Source organism: Carya illinoinensis, chromosome 3, assembly GCF_018687715.1.
Source record: "Carya illinoinensis cultivar Pawnee chromosome 3, C.illinoinensisPawnee_v1, whole genome shotgun sequence".
In the NCBI taxonomy this organism is placed as follows: domain Eukaryota; kingdom Viridiplantae; phylum Streptophyta; class Magnoliopsida; order Fagales; family Juglandaceae; genus Carya; species Carya illinoinensis.
Window position 1 is genome coordinate 2,125,339 of NC_056754.1, and position 18,374 is coordinate 2,143,712.

The 18,374-nt window shown below is 29.4% G+C and overlaps 2 long non-coding RNA genes and 1 pseudogene across 2 annotated transcripts; 2 read left to right on the plus strand and 1 right to left on the minus strand.

Moving 5' to 3' along the window:
- Window positions 1–1,273: 1,273 nt before the first annotated feature.
- Window positions 1,274–2,353, plus strand: LOC122305778. The gene is made up of 3 exons (XR_006241231.1): window positions 1,274–1,777; window positions 1,962–2,013; window positions 2,197–2,353. It is a non-coding gene; the product is annotated as an uncharacterized LOC122305778 (long non-coding RNA).
- An 8,658-nt stretch (window positions 2,354–11,011) lies between these two features.
- On the plus strand, window positions 11,012–11,152 carry LOC122305863 (annotated as a pseudogene).
- Window positions 11,153–12,344: 1,192 nt separating this feature from the next.
- LOC122302195 lies at window positions 12,345–12,779 on the minus strand. Its single transcript, XR_006240397.1, has 2 exons — window positions 12,600–12,779; window positions 12,345–12,470 (listed from the first exon to the last, which is right to left on the minus strand). It is a non-coding gene; the product is annotated as an uncharacterized LOC122302195 (long non-coding RNA).
- Window positions 12,780–18,374: the final 5,595 nt, after the last annotated feature.

Here is an 18,374-nt window from a genome sequence, read left to right on the forward strand (position 1 = left end):
CATTTTCTTATATCTGCTTGTGCAATATTATTTCAATTGGTTACACGCTATGCAACAAGCTGATCTCCAAAAGTAAAAATAATTAAAAAAAAAAAACAGCTTCTTTGGTTAACTCGCCGAATTGGAGATTCTTTCTCTTCAATCTTTGGAGCTGCAGCTAGCGAAGGGATTAAGTTTTTTGGAGTTTAATGTCGACATGCAAAAGATTATTTAAATGAAAATGAAAACCGTATGTTTTCCGTTACTTTTAAGATCACATGATCAGAGTTTCATAAATCTTAAAATGGTTCTTACGATAACAGCTTAGAAACTGATCAGTACTCTAGAACTAGTTTCTGGTTGTGTGTGTATATATGTATATGTATATATATATATATCTTTATATTAATAAGTGCCAATAGCTTGAGCTACAGTCTTTTTCGTCTAACATTTTTATTTTCAGTTTTGCCCTTAGCTTTATTTGACAATTACGGTAATTTGTATATATGATAGTATTTGGTTTGGATGGAAAGTGGGTAAGTTGAGTGGAGTAGGTGGATCCATGATTAGAGCAGAGTCGCGATCAAGTCGACATCTAACCAAACATTGGTGGAGCCCCATACAGAAACAATTCATCTGAACTTGGTGCAAAAATCAATGTTTGTGTATTTCCGTAGGACAACACCTTCATAAAATTATTAAAAGAATTTTAAGCGGTGGACTTCAGACGGCAAAATAGTATTTCTCTTATATATGCATGTTTCTTTTGATTTTGTTTGTTAGGCATCTAGCCAGCTGCCAACACCATTGATCTATATAATATTCTAATATAATATTTCTTGTCATCATGGTGCAAAACTAAATGATCTTGACATGATCGATGATTCAGTCTATAATAATCCTCTTTTTGTTAATTATTGTGTGGGTCATAGCAATATAACTAAGGGTACGTTGGGCATAAAAAAAAAATTATCAACAAAGCTTAATGATATCGAGTCATGGGTTAGTGGATTCATTTGGTACTACTGTACTTCTTTAATTTTATATAATTAACCAAACATTGGTGGAGCCCCATACAGAAACAATTCATCTGAACTTGGTGCAAAAATCGAGCTAAATGATTTTTTCCACCGAAGTGATGTCAGGGATTATGTATATTAAAATTTTTTTTATCAATAGTGATAGTGCACTGGATAACTGATATTAGACGTGTGGATTCGAATTGTCATTGGAAAGTAGATGACAATTCACACCCATTTCTCACAAACCTCTCTCTCTCTCTCTCTCTCTCTCTCTCTCTCTCTCTCTCTCTCTCTCTCTCTCTCTCTCTCTTCACTTATTCCTCTTCACCGCCACACCCTCGCCTCTAGCAAAGCAAAACAGAGACACCACCGCCTCCGTCAGTGAAGCACGGTCTCTCGTGTCGGATCTCTGACCCGTGGTTTGATGGGTGGAGAGAAACGGTGATGGAGAAAAAGTCGGTGGCGTGGATGGTGAGGGAATGAGAGGAGAATTTTGGACCATATGAGTGTGAGATGAGTTGGAGAGCTGCAGAGCTGAGTTTGGAATATGCAGGTTATGAGGTTCTGAGGCATTTCATGAGATGTATTGCTCGAGAGCGTGCTGGGTTGACTGAAACATGCTGGAATCATAGTGTCTGAACTTTGATCTCGTGTTTGTTTTTCAGAAAATACAATTCAAGATCAATTGAAGAAAGGTTAAAAGAGACAAGACATGAGAGAGAGACATGATAGACGAGGGAAGTCATGAGTGTGAATCCCCGCTTGGGAGCGCTTTGGTTTGTTTTTTTTTTTTTTTGTTTTTTTTTGTTTTTTAATTTCCTTTCCTTGGAGCAAACTTGACTTTGGTCTTTTGGATGGATAATCTCAGTACTCTACCTTTTGGTGGGGTATATGGTTTCATTTATTTATTTAATTTATTAAGAAAAATGTTAATTTTCATTAATTATGTGTTGGTTTCAGGTGAGGTAGGGTATCTTGGCTTTGAATGATCGATCTAGGTGGTGGAAAAAGGGTGAGTATATATGCTGATTTGAATAATCGATTATGACATGCAATGATCAGCATAGGCCAGTTGCTGAGTCATGATAGCAAGATACAGTAGTAGTTCTTTCATGTTGCGTTGGCTTCTTAATTCCTTGATTTGCGCCTCTGAAAGGGTCTCTGATTAATTCCTCACTCTCTTTGTCTGTCTCAGCTCATATCATACGGGAGTGAGCTGGGTTGGACCATGGAGTACTTTTCCAGTCAACAGTTGGTACTCAATTCGCAAGCTCATAAAAATATACTGACAAACTCTGTTCATTTTAATACTTGTAGTTTTATCATAAAATATGAATAATATAAAACATGAATAATACTTCATTGTTTTCAAAATTAAATAGCCTTAATATTGGTCAATGCATGCATCATTTACCCAAAAACAAAAGGTATATAAATGAAGAAAAATGCACATGGAGGAGTACGAAATAAAGAGACAGTGATGTAAATGATATATATAGTAGTTGATTAGATGCTAATTATAAAAAATTATACAAAATAAATAGAGCGATCACACGTGAATAACGCTGGAGAATCTCCATGCATGCCAACTCGATTATTGATAGATGATGGGGTTCAAGACTTGATTTAGTTTATGATACCCGTTATGGGAACCAACTACTCACGTGCCCACTGCCATTCAACTAACCCTTCGTCACTTTAGGACTTTGTTTCCATATAATATCTTTTCTTATCTTATCTTAATATTAATAAGTGCTAATAGCTTGAGCTACAGTATTTTCGTCTAATATTTTTATTTCTAATTTTACCCTTAACTTTATTCCAAAATTACGGGGAGTTTGTTTTTATTTCTGTTTTGGCCATTCTCCCTTTAAAATAGTCCAAATTAGCCCTAACAATTTAAAAAAATATATAATAATATAAAATAATAAAAAAAAGTAAGGAACCCACAAGAAGGAAGATATGTTTGCTTTGATTACGGAGGACAAGGCGGGACTATTTCTGTTTTGTCCATTCTCCCTTTAAAATAGTCCAAATTAGCCCTAACAATTTAAAAAAATATATAATAGTATAAAATAATAAAAAAAAGTAAGCAACCCACAAGAAGGAAGATATGTTTGCTTTGATTACGGAGGACAAGGCGGGACCAACATTGAATAAGGATTTGTCATCTACTTTCCAATGACAATTCGAATCCACACGTCTAATATCAGTTATCCAGTGCACTATCACTATTGATAAAAAAAATTTTAATATACGTAATCCCTGACATCATTTCGGCGGAAAAAATCATTTAGCTCGATTCTTTTTCATCCATGTAATTTGGCACCCTTGAGCTTCCTTTTATTGTTGCATGTGAGACTAAAATGAAGTTTATTGTTTCATCTACTAAAATGAATTTTTTGCTATTCTGGGAGCACCAAAACATATCAATAATTTGTAGAAGCAGATAATAGCACAAATTGATTAGGAAATGTGTTGATTACATATAACATAGCAAATTACTTCATTTTAGTACACTGCAGGTACAATTCCATGCATATTATGCAGTAGTCATCAGTTCATCTTCAATTATGTTATTACTACAATAAATGGCAAAAGTTTAAAATGTCTTAAAATAAAAAACAAAAGAAATAAGTACATCTCATTCAGTATACTGAAGCAACTATTTATAAGTAAGAAGTAATAAAGAATGAAAAGAACTAATTTGGTAATCTAATATAATTAATGGCATATAGTTAAACATATATATAAGCCCAATTATTTATTAAGTTCCATCTTCCATTATATACATATGTCATCTCCAAACATACTGATTTATATATATGGTGTATATATTTTTAGAAGCCTATTAATCGTTAAGTAATTAACTTATAATATTTATATATCCCTTAAAATACAATACATGATCAATTATTAGTTGATATGATTCGAGATGAAAAATTAAAAAAAAAAAAATAGCATTTCTCAATTTCTTAGTTTCGTTTGGAAAAGTAGTCATGGATGGATAACTTTTTGACAATTGATACGTGGAGATGATTGGCTTTCAATACAAGTTAGGTGGGTTTGATCATAATTTATCAAATCTAAGACTTAATTATTATTATTTTAAAAAAAAGTAAATAACTAAAAAATAAATACTGAACCAACGCCACAAAAAGCCATAAGACTTTTCATATGCCCCAGGCCATCTTATTTAAGTGATCACATGTTTTGCTCCGGCCACGAGCTTTATTTTTTTTTTTTCTGAAGGAAATATACTACTATTAAAAAACTAAACAAAATATCCATTTCGTTGTTGACTTGTTGTGGCATAAGCCATCTATTTCCCACCAGCGGTTGTCATGGGGAGGAAAATCGTGGCTAAATAACATATTTCTTGTAGTGTTTGTGCTAATCTACATTCGATAATTTTGGGCGTTTGTAACAATGGAGCCCATAAATAATTGAATTATATAATGATCGACAGCTTTGAATTCAAATTTACAAATTCTCAACACGAAATTAACACAATTCAAAACGAAAATTAGCGGATAAACGTCAAGGATCCTTATTAATGGTGAATAAAACTATTCTATTTCTTGGCGGTACAGGTGGAATCGGATAAGAACAATGGAGAAGTCATCGTTTGAATAGTTGAAAACCCATTACGTGAATTTTTTAAAACTTTCATGATGCTCATCTAATCTCTATCGAATAAAAAAGTTTACAAGGAAAGTTGGTGCTAAGTCCCTTTCTCGAAAGCTCCCTCCTACCGACACATCTAAGAGCTCTCGCTCGGATTTGGTTTTGAGGAGACAAAGACCTATGTTCATTCAAAGAACAAAATAACAGTTAGTTCTTGATTATCAACTTATTATGGTTCAAATCTTTTTCTTCTAATATAATCAGATCCTAATAAAAACCATGAAAAATCAGTACCTGATTTGATCTTTGGAACCGAATCGTTTGTTGCAGGATTGCTTTTGGATTCAATGCACGACACCCCACCTGCACCATAAATTAAAAAGAATTAAATACGTAAGCAGTCGAAATAAAGAGATAAAATGATCGACATACTAACTTTATTCAATAATTAAATAAACTCTTCCATCTTATGTACACGTGTTATTGATTCCGGTACATGATTTGGCATATTCTCCCTCTCTTACATCTTCCCTGCCAACGTGCATGTATCATTCGACACATAGAGGTGCTGATAATTATTAGATGTGTCAACAACTTGAAGGAGCTTTCAAAGCATTTTCACGTGCTGGCTTAATTTACGAACCAAATTCAAAATGGTAGCTGGATTATCTTCTAAGTTCTCAAAGCATTCGCATTAGATTGACTATTTTAATTTTTAAAATTTGAAAAATATGTAATTTTTTATTTTTTAGCTAATCACTTAACTCTTAAAATTTATATTAAATTAACCATCACATTCTCTATAATAATAAAATATTATTATTTTTTAATTTTTAATTTTTTTTCTAATGTTCGATAACTTGCGATAATCATATTTATTTTCATATTCATAATCTAATAATCTATAATATAATAATTTTATATGTATATAGATGACAAAATCTCATATATAAATAAAAATTCCATATGTATAATCTATAATAATCACATATCTATAATATAATAATCTCAAAATATAACAAAATAATTTATTATTTTGTGTTACTAAATATCTTGTTGAACTTAAACAGTAGGGTTTTAACTTTTTTTTTCACAACAAAAATGCACATGCATGCCGGACCCTACCGAAATACTATTGAGAGCGATATGAGAGACTTCATTAGAAAAGAAAGGCTCCCTCATAATATTATCTATTGTTAATTACACAGTGCAAAGTGGGGCTAATCGACATCACCTCTATCCACGAGCAAACATTTTCTTAGATGCCTCACCATGCCAAAAAGTCAACAAAAAGACTCAAAAGTCTCCACAATATTTCACAGGGACGTGGATATGCGTGTGCAATTGTGCATGGAATATGTTGCGTGGGTTGGAATAATGATACGCTATTCTCGCACGTTTTTGGAGCCTATGGAAAAAAAAGGGGGGCCGACGCCGAGGCCGGCGACCAGGCAATAATTTAGAGAATAATTATTTATTAATATCGGTGGGTCTCGCCTGTTTGCACTGAATTCCAATTTTACATTTTGTGATTCCGAAATTAATTAATTAACTAATAAAAAAACCCAATTAAAATATAAAAAACTGAAGTAGTATTTTTGGCTTTGTCTGTGTCAAACGTATTATTATTATTTTAAAAAAAAGTAAATAACTAAAAAAAAAAATACTGAACCAACGCCACAAAAAACCATAAGACTTTTCATATGCCCCAGGCCATCTTATTTAAGTGATCACATGTTTTGCTCCAGCCAAGAGCTTTGTTTTTTTTTTTTTTTCTGAGGGAAATATACTACTATTAAAAAACTAAAAAAAATACAGTTAAGTACTATTATATTTGTTAGTTTTAAAAAATAAAGATAGACAATTTCAGAAAATATAATAAACGGGTAGCATAATGTATTAAATATGATGTTATATCATGTTCATAGTGTTGCGAGTAGAGCAGTTAATCTAACAATGTAACGGGTCGAAGACAGACTTAGTTGAGCATCCAAACAAGTCGTAATTCACAAAAAAAAAAAAAAAAAAAAAAACCGAAAACCGTTTTAAGGACGGCTGGTTTTCATTTGGTGGGACAGAATCCACTTCTCAGCACAAAAATATTGCATGTGGGTTTCTCTTGTGTGTATTGTCACGTACACAAACCTCCCACATTCCTCTAACGAAATAAAAGTAGGAAAAATATAGTTGTAAGCACAATTGTGTACTGATTTGTACACCAATGTGATGTGATTGATCAAAAAGTAGATTTTATTGAAAACAATGTTAATTTAAATTTGAAGTATGAATGAATCAGTATTGGTACACAGATTAGTACGCGACTGTGCTTGCATATAACAAAACTCATAAAAGTATTCCCCATTGAGCCACCCCGACTTCTATCATTTCGCTCCTCACCTTCTCTTTCCTCTCACTTCTTTTCTCTACTTTTTTTTGCCCTATCTCATAGGGTTTTCATGTCCTGGTAGTTTTGTTACTCTCATGAACTCCTGGCCTAAAACTCTGTACAAAGAGATTTTGGCCGTTGTCTTCTTTGGGTTTCTCTTTTTTGTTTTCTTTGGAGGGTTTTTTGGTGGAAAACGGTGTGGATTCGACCTCCTGGGTTTTTTCAGCCGTACCCATGTCTGAGATCTTCGATTTCAGTGGTAAGCTCTCGATTGCCTTAGAAAAACATAAGCGATATACTTTAAATATTCTTCTAAATGACATAGTTAGTAGAGAATTCATCAAAATTAAGCCGTTAACCTCTGTCTCTCTCTCTGTTTTTTTCAACAAAAACGGTGGCCCTTTGTTTTAGACCAGACAACTCTGATCCGTAGAATTTTTACAGGTCTTCTATAGCTGTCAGGCGCCGCAGCTATGATACTACGTTGCTCTTCTGTAGTTGTCAGGCGCCGCATAACTATGACACTACTTTGCTCTTCTGTAGATGTCAGGCACCGCAGCTATGATACTACATTGCTCTTGTCTGTTATAGAGAAATACTTCACAAGAGATGAGTCGTCATAATTTTCTCTATAAAAGAATTATTCAATTCATCTTCTTTCGCATCTCATCTTCTTCACTTTTCTGAAATTAGTCTGCATTCTTACTCTGCAATCTCTTTCTGCTTTTTCACTTTGTAATGGCTCAGCAATCTTCTCATTACCACTACATGAGGTATTCTGCACCTCGTTCACCAGTTGTTTCTGCTTCTTCCGTAAGTGCTATTATGCAATCTAATAATGATCTGACTAATAAGTCAGATAATGAACTTATCTACGAGCTTGTGAGTCTCGGTACCCGATACTCATCAGCCATTGTCGCATATTTTCAGCGACTACAATCCAGGACTGGTGGGGTTGACAAACTCCACGAGAATATTGCTATCCTTCAGCGGCTTCTTATGGAGTCCAACATGAAGATGGAAGCACTAAAGCGAGATAACAGAGATTTAAAATCTTTGCTTAAATCTTCTTTTCGAGTGACTACTCCTTTAGATAGGAAAGGCATGCAGATTTTTGAAGAGCAAGAGCGTTTAAAGATTGAGGCGAAAAGCCTCAAATTTCTGTAATTTTGCTTCGACATAATAAAATAATACTTCACAAATATTCATATTTGTATTTCTATCTTCTGTTAGATCTTCTATGTGTTCCATTTTATTTTTCCTCTAATAATGCACAATTTCTTACAAAACCGTAATATGAATCTGAAATACTAATTGTATTTAAGAGATGGTATTTTAGATCTAATAATTTTATTCATCTCCTCCATGAATGTTTCTAAATCTCAATTGAAACTTGTCATTTTACAAATTTTTTAGTTACAATTCACTTGTAAAATCTTTGCTTGTTATTTGGAAAAATTCCAGTGGATCAAGATATCAACAATCATGACAGTGTTGCTGCTCTCCTGTTAAACATGTTGATTCACATGAATAACCTCAGTTGCTTCAGTATACTGAATGAGATGTACTTATTTCTTTTGTTCTTTATTTTATGACATTTTGAACTTTTGCCATTTATTGTAATAATAACATAATTAAAGATGAACTGATGACTACTGCATAATATGCATGGAATTCTACCTGCAGTGTACTAAAATGAAGTAATTTGCTATGTTATATGTAATCAACACATTTCCTAATCAATTTGTGCTATTATCTACTTCTACAAATTATTGATATGCTTTAGTGTTCCCAGAAGAGCAAAAGCACATAGTGAAACAGCTTCTGAATTTCAGGTCAGTGATGGAGAATCCCTCATTTCTCATTAACTTCTAACCGACACTTACTTATCAAATGACACCTAGATAGAAAAATAAATCCATAACTCATTTTGTTGTTTATATCTGTGTAGTGTAATATTTTGTTGTTTATATGTTTATTATGAAGAGGAAGAAAATTGTTAAAATATAGATGAAATTCTGTCTATTTATAGCTAAATTGAAAAATTTTTAAATTGTTACACTTAAAAAAAATATCGACTGGGCACACGTGCATCGCACGTGCTGCTTTACTAGTATATATATATATATATTTATATAGATATGGATGCAATTGATCTTTTCATGTAGAGGGAAAACTTAATAGAAGGTGAGGTAGGCTGCATGCAGTGCAATATATACCACCGCCTGATCAGCAAGCTAGACATATAAACGATCGACATCATGCATGTGCTAGGTGACGGATCAAGGGAAAACGAAGAGGAAAGACCAAGCAATTCTTTATATATATATATATATATATAGTTATGCGGTGTTGGGAATTTGGACCTCCCAAATTCAACCCCCCCTAGGATCTACCATTTGCAGGAGTAATAAGAAAAAATAGAGAAATAATAACAACACAAGAAATTTACGTGGAAACTCCAAAACAGGAGAAAAAAACCCCAGACTCAGAGAAGAAAATACACTATGTGAAAAATTATTACAATCACATAATTTCTCTCCTCACCCCAAACACACCCACAAAGCTTTCCCCACTAGAAAAACTCTAACTCACACCTCTTCCCATTTTACAAAAATGGACAACAGAGGAATTTAACTAGAGTCAAAAGTTACTAGCTAAGCATTTGACTGGTGCACATAAACTAAGAGGCTAAGCCTCTTATTTATAAGCCTTGAGAGCTTGCTCCTTCCCATTTTCCACCCATGTGGGACTAAACAAAGGAGCAAAAAGTCCAACAATCTCCACCTTGCGACTTTGACTGGTCCCACAGTCAAGCTCCACCTCAATGAAGATCTTCATAGCTTTCGCTATCATGCTTCACCATAAAAGCATACCCACTTAGAATAAACCAATTCCAAGCATTTCACTTCAGCCCATGTCGAAAAACAATCTTGCTGAAAATTATGGTGTAACTTCCATGTCTCCTGGAAGTTCATCAGCCATTGACATGAATTTCCACCACACACCCTGCATCAATGCCAAACCAATGCCTTTGTGCAAACTTGTGGACCCGCTAATATTAACACATCCTCTATCATGACAACTTTGGGAATTAGTAACATGCCATAAGGATGTACATGTCTCCTTTTTCATGGAGAGAGACACAACATTAGCATCAATACCAGTATCTCCATTTACTGACTTGGAGCCATTTGCCGAACCAGCTCCTTGTACTAGCCGTTTCACCAGTTGCTAGAATCACTGCTGACTTCAGGGGTTGATCTGCCCTTCCACACCTTGTGTAAACCAATTTCTCTACCTCAAATCTGACAAGATTTGAAGCCCTACTTCTTGATATTACTTTGATGAATTTATTGTAGAAATGAATAGTACCTCACTAAGTCAGTTCCCAGGAAAGATTGGAGGGTCACAATGGACACACTTAAAATTTCCAATCTCCTAGACAGAATCTCCTTAGACTGTACATATCCACACTACCACACCAAAGCTCCACCCCACAAAAAGAACCTAGTGGCTCTGATACCAATTGTTGGAAATTTGGACCTCCCAAATTCACCCCCCCTAGGATCTACCCTTTGCAGGAGTAATAAGAAAAAATAGAGAAATAATAACAACACAAGAAATTTACGTGGAAACTCCAAAACAGTAGAAAAAAACTACCAGACCCAGAGAAGAAAATACACTATGTGAAAAATTATTACAATCACATAATTTCTCTCCTCACCCCAAACACACCCACAAAGCTTTCCCCACTAGAAAAACTCTAACTCACACCTCTTCCCATTTTACAAAAATGGACAACAGAAGAATTTAACTAGAGTCAAAAGTTACTAGCTAAGCATTTGACTGGTGCACATAAATTAAGAGGCTAAGTCTCTTATTTATAAGCCTTGAGAGCTTGCTCCTTCCCAGTTCCCACCCATGTGGGACTAAACAAAGGAGCAAAAAGTCCAACAATGCGGACCGTACAGCCATAACAAAAGATGAGACGACGAGGGGCAATGACGCAGCTAGGGAGGTTCTAACCGAGGCGCGTCTATTGCTGGTTGAAAACTATTTCCAAACCCCGTCTTAGGCCTGGGTTCGTCCCTGGCCTTCGAGAATTTCTGGAAGGGCTCCTCTATGGGGTGAAGCTCTACACACCCCCAAGCAAAAAAAAAAAAAAAACTCCAAATTATGCCTCAACCTTTGTCTTTCGACCGTTTCCTTTATGTCATGTGCTAGCTCTTGAAGTTATAACCAACACGTACACTAAGTTTATCAATTTTTTTTTTTTTCACAAACAAGATGTTTTTTATATAAGTAATGCTACTTATTATCTTAATTCTTATCATCAGATGATATAACACTAGATAATTAGAGACTATTTATTATATTTAACTTGTAAACCTACTATTTAATATATACTACATCATAAAATGATGACAAAATAGATGATGAATAGAATTTTTCTTTTTAAATTATTTACAAGTCTCGTGCAACTATGAAAAAAAGTAAAATTCATATAAAAAAGAATATATGTGTTACGATGAATTTTATATGTTTTCAAATAATTTGCATTAAATTTGCATATCCAAACTTATATCTAACATTACTCTTTTTATAAATTAATATTTTCAAACTCAATTAATAATAAATAGGTCGAGTACTCCTCCTCCTCCACTACAAAAAAAATGAATTTTTATGATTAATTTATTACAATAAAAAAATTATTTATTATAATAAATTGATCTCAAAAATTTATTTTTCTTGTAATGGATCTAACTCATATAAAATGGACATATGGACGCGCAATACTAAAATATGGAAGCATATCTATAGTGATAATATAAGCGGCAATCCGCTTGCTACAGTGTTAGGAACAGTAAATATTTTTTTCCCCTTTTTTTTTTTCTCGCTCCAGCGTTTTTTTCCCCATTTTATCCTTCAGTTTTTTTCCCCGGTTGTATTCCACCGACAGCCGTTTTTGTCATTTTAACTTCCCACCGACAGATTTCTTTTTCTCTTTTTTTTCCCGATTTTACCCTTATTTTTATTATTTGCTTCGTTGTTCTCAGTGTCGTTTTGCTTCACCGGTTTGGTTATATTGTATTTTTACAGTTAATTCTGATTGGAACTGCAGTTTAAATATTCAAATTTCTTTCACATTTCATTTCGTTGGGGCTCTCTACAACGTTCTGCACTCTCAGCAATTGACTTGTAGGTACGTTTTTATTGTTTTCCTCAGTATATTGCAAAAATTTACTGTCTTGTATGAATCAATGAATTTGTTACATTATGTAATTAGATGATATGTAGATGTATTACAGCAAAAAAAAAAATCCAAAGATAAAAACTATGTTTGCATATTTACATCTTTATTATTTACAGAGAGTACACCGAACAAAAAAATTTAACGCATCATATACAAATTCAATCTTCTGAAATTTCATCTTCTGGTTTGTTGTTGTGTGCTGAGAATAGGAAAACAAATTAACAGTTAGTCAAAAAAACAAAACCCAGTTAGTAAATTTTTGAGAAAAAAAAAACTATCGGATTGGAATCAATACACCAAAAAAATGCACAAATGAAAAAAATTTCACCTTCTGGCGTGGTCGTGCGCTTCCACGGGTGGCCATTTGCTGCGGATGTGAGCGACGATGTGAGGGACATCCAACAAACAATAGATTCAACCGAGAAACCCACAGATCCAAATAACAAACCAAAAATTTCGTTCAGATAAAAAAAAAAAAAAAAAAAAACCGAAAAACGAAATAGGTGAAAAATATCACACCTTCCGCGGTGGTCGTGGCCTGCTACGCGCCGCCATACCCAGCGGATCTGAAAATTTCCGACTTCAAACAACAAAATCGAAAACGATAAGAACAACATAAGACAAAAGACAAAAACAAGAACAAAAAAGGACAAAGAAAATTAAACAAAAAGAAATATGTTCAGATCTAAGAGGAAAAACAAGAAAATTCAAAAACCGTAAAAACATCAACAGATCTGTTGTACAGATCTAAATGTTAAAAAAAAAAAAAAATTGCTGTAAAGATGAGTGCTCCGAACGAAACTGCAAAATATTAAAACAAGAAGAAAATACAAACATAAATCAAATAAGAACATGAAAACTGTGAGAGAGAGAGGGGGGGCAACGGCCGTACATATCGTGACCGTAGTTGTTGTACAGATCTCAAAATTTCAAACTTCAAACAACAAAATCGGAGACAGTAAGAACAAGATAAAACGAGACAAAAACAAGAACAAAACACGACAAAAAAAATCAAACAAAAACAAATATGTTCAGATCTAAAATGAAAAAAAGAAATGAAAAACCGTAAAAAACAGTGTTCATCTGAAAGTATGAAAAAACAACAAAAAATATACCAAATAAACAGTTTTAGATTATACTCTAAACAACAATCTAGATCTAAACGCACAAAAGAAAAAAAAAAAAAAAAAAAAAACCCAAATAAACGGAATAGATGAGTGCTGCGAACGAAACTCCAAAACATTAAAACAAGAACAAAACACAAAGATAAATCGAACAACAAGATGAAAGCTCTGAGAGAAACGAGAAGGGACCGAGAGAGAAACAGAAAAAGAGAGAGAGAGAGAGAGAGAGAGAGAGAGAGAGAGAGAGAGAGAGAGAGAGAGAGAGAGAGAGAGAGAGAGAGAGAGAGAGAGAGAGAGAGACGGAAGATGAAAAGAGGCGGCCGAAACATTAGGGTTAGGTTTAGAGAGGCTTATATAGGGATTTGTAGGGTTAGAGCAAAATGACTTTTCTGCCCTCCTATAATTTGTTTATTACCGGATTATTTAGTTATTATTTATATCTATATTTCTATATATATATATATATTTACATAGATATATATTTACATAGATATATATCTAGCTATAGACGGACCTTTTAATTTTTAATTATATATATAAATATTTATATATTTATAATCATTTAAACTTTATATTATATTTATTTACTTTTAATTATTTACACTTTTAATCTTACTATATTTAATATAAATTTAAATAATAATTTTAAAAATTATTTAAATAGTTATGGAAATATAAAAAATTTAATTATATAAATATTATCATACTTACAAAAAAATTATTTAAATTTTTGTTTAAAATATTCACTAAAAAAATACAAAAATAGTATTTTAATATAATAAAGAAATTGTAAAGATTGACATATTGGAAGTTTATAAAAATTGAGTAAAATTTAGAGAAAATTTTTTTAAATTATCATTTTTAACTAAATTATAAATAATTTCATGGGAAAGTTAATGTGAATGGGTTTATAACATAAGTTTTTTATTATTTTTTCAAACTTGTCTATTTTGGTTTTTGTTAGATTTTTGTTTTTTTCTCCATTACTTACACAGTTTATATATTAGTATAAAATTAATTTTGAATATTATTTTTTTATTAATATTTTTTTCTAATCATGTAAACTTTTTATTATATTTATTTACTTCCAATTATCTACACTTTTTATCATAATTATATTTATTATCTTTTTAAATAATAATTTTAAAAATAATTATGGAAATATAAAAAATTTAATTATAAAAGTATTATCATACACAATAAAAATGGTTGAATTTTTTGTTTAAAATATTCAATAAAGTAACATTTCAAAACATACAAAAATATATTGAGTTGTTAAAATTCTAAATACAACTAAGACAATAATAAAAAAATAGAAAATTATTATTTTAATAGATTAGATAAACAAACTAAGATAATAAAAAAAAAGAATAGAAAAATATTATTTTAATATATTAGATAAACAATAGCAAATCAAATGTTATAGGTTTTTAAAAACTATGTAAAATTTGAAAAACAAATTTAGAAAATCTAATTTTTAACTAAATTATAAATAAGTTTATGGGAATTTTAATGTTAATGCCCTTATAAAATTACTTTTTCTGTATTTTCTCAAATTTGTCTATTTTGCTTTCTATTAGATTTTGGTTTTTATTTTTTTCGTTTACACCATTTATAGATTAGTATAAGAAGATTAATTTTAAATTTTATTTTCATATTAATATTTCCTTCTAATCATTTAACCTTTTTATTATATTTATTTACTTCGAATTATCTACAGTTTTTATTATACTCATATTTATTATAATTTTAAAAATATTTTAAATAATTATGGAAATATAAAAAATTTATCGTATCTAATTTTTTGTTTAAAATATTCACTAAAGTAACAATTTAAAAAATAAGATAAAATATTGAGTTCTTAAATTTATAAATAGAGGTAAAAACTTAATAAGAAAACAATAATAGAGTAAAATAAATAAAGAATAAGCAATTGAATCTTAAAGGTTTAAAAAAAATAAGTTAAATTTAAAAAAAAAATTAGAAAATGTCATATTTTTCTAAATTAAAGATAATTTTATGGGAAATTTAATTTTAACACTTTTTTAATATTACTTTTATGTTATTCTCTCAAATTTGTCTTTTTTTTTTTTTTTTTTTTTTTTTTTTTCCAGATTCAGGTTTTTTTTCCTCATCATTTGCACCACCTATACATTAATATAAGATTGATTTCATATTTATTTTCTTCATTTTGTAGATTTTATTGTTAAGTAAAATTATTTTCCTTTATTTTTTTAACTTTTTAAAACAATATTTATAAAACTAAATATGAACTAAATTTATAAAAGTAAATCTACTTGTAGGATGGGTGACTAAATCTATTCATGCTTTACATTTTTAATTGTTGTAGTATTTTTGTCTTCTTTATGTTTTACTTTTTATTTTTTTCAACACAGATGTAATCAATTATTAGAGTAGCCATTTATTTCAATATTCAAAAAATCTTTGAAACATGAATAAACTCAATCTAAAAGTCTTACACATAATAAAACAATAATATTGAGTAATATAAAGGAAAAAACATTTGTAGATGTAGCTAAAAATACAAATATAATTTAATATACTTATAAAATTGAATAATAAATGAGAACATAACATTTCATTTTTATATATGTCAATAATCTATAAAAATAGTCAATATTGTCAATTTATATAAGTATTAACAATGATTAGCTTAAAAATGATCAATCATATTGAGTAATATAAAATAGAGTAAAAATTTTACATGTAAATTAAGAAAAATATATAAAAAATTCATACCAATAAATGACAACTCATCATTTTATTTTTGTACACAAAAAAAAAAATAAAGGGGAACAAATCAAATTAAAATATAAATATTTATTAAAAAAACACTTCAACAACCAAAAAAATTATTTAGAAAAAAATATTATATTGCTGTAAAAAAATTAAACTAAAACAAAGTTGATTCAAGTTAAGAATAAATTGTTCAAATTTTTAGACATATGTTATATTCTGTGAAAAAACAATTTCAATGAAGAAAAAATATATAAAAACATAACAATAAAAATAACAACTAAATTTTTTTATATCTAAAAATATAACATTTAAAAAAATTTATATGCTTTAATTTTTTAAAAATTAATATGCTTCTTTTAACTAATAACATCTTCTTCTTCTTTTTTTTTATTTGTTGTATTTTTTGTTGTTAAAAATAGTGGCTATTTTTATAATATATATCCATATATATAAATATATAGAAATAAGAAATATGAATAAATAGAAATAAATAAAATAAAATAAAATGAAAAATTTTTCAAAAAATCAAATTGATTCAATGTTTGTAATTGATGTATCTAAAGTTATTAAACTATTTTGTTTTGCTGATTTCATTTGTATAAATGAATTTTACATTATTTTACATCTTTAAAGAAATATATTCTTATTAAAAAAATTCTAATATATTATTTGTTGTCAAAAATAGAGCCTATCTTGTCAACAGGAGTATCAAAATTCAGATGACATTATAATCATTTGGTAAGAAATTTGTAAGTGTTCATTTGTTTTGTAAATATTAAACATTTATTTTTTGTTCTATTAGATATTTAATTGTACATATTTCTTCAAAATTTAAAAAAAAAAAAAAAAACTTATGTCTTATTTGTTGTCAAAATTAGGGCCTTTCTTGTTAATAAAGAAATCAAAATTTAAATCACATTATAATCTTTTGAAAAGAAATTTTGAAATAATAATACATATTTAATCTTAAATATTTTTTATTTTACCTTTTGCTGAAATATTCCAAAAATCTGTTTATCATATTTTGACTTTTATGTTTTAATAAACAAATGCTATGAAACTTTTTAAAAAAAAAAATTTGACTACATATTACTATATGTTTCTTTTATGTAAAATCATTGTATATATTATATACAAATCTCAATTTATTCTTACATATTAATTACACAATTATAAATGTCTTAATTTTTCTTGTTCTTTTACAATATTTGCATTTTATATATCCATTCATACTTCAATAATTTGTTTCTTTAACAATAGTTTCATTTCTTTAAACATATTTCGTGAGACTTATTATATAAATGTTATTTTTTGCAAATATTTATTGATTAACATATGGTCAATAAAATTTTTAATATAGATTTCAATCTAAATAATGGTGTTTCCGCCAAGTTTTAATCTCAAAATCACTATACAACATAGTGATTTTAAAAATAATACCTTATTTAGACAATGATTTGTATGTAAATTTGATTTTATCAATCTATAAAATTTATACCTATAAATTCAAAAAAACATTTTATGACCAATTCTTTGACTGTAAATATTTGCAAAATAAAACATTATAATTTTTTATTATTTCTAATTTAAACTATTTAAATTTTAATTTTTTTTAAATTTAACCATTTAAATAAATGTATGAATTAAAAAATTTAAATTAAATACAAACTTAATATATAATATAAATTTTTATAACTTCTTTTATATAATTTGTTAATTCAAAAATTCAAAAGAAATTTTTAAAAAAAGATTTGAATGTTATCAATTGTATCCCTCGTCAAAATTAATTGCAACAAATTAAAAATTTTTCATCTCCTTAAAAATTTTAAAAATAAATATTTGTTTTTGAAAATAACATACATTTTTTTTAATAGGTATTACATTCTCAAATAAAAAATCTGCAGTTAACAAATATCGTGCTAGCTAAAGAAACTGTAAGTATTATTTTTCTTTATATACTACAAATTCTTTGCTTTATTCAATTTATGGTTTAAACTATATCTTTATAAAACTATAAAAAATTTATTTGCAAAAATTTATTATTCTGACTGTAACAATAAATTGTTAATTTATTTGCTTAAAAACTTAGATTATATTTCAGATAAAATTTATCACATTTATTTTGGTGGTTTCATTTCTATAAATGAAATTTACGTTACTTTAGATTTAAAAAAAATATTTTCTTATTAAATAAATTCTAATGTATTATTTGTTGTCAA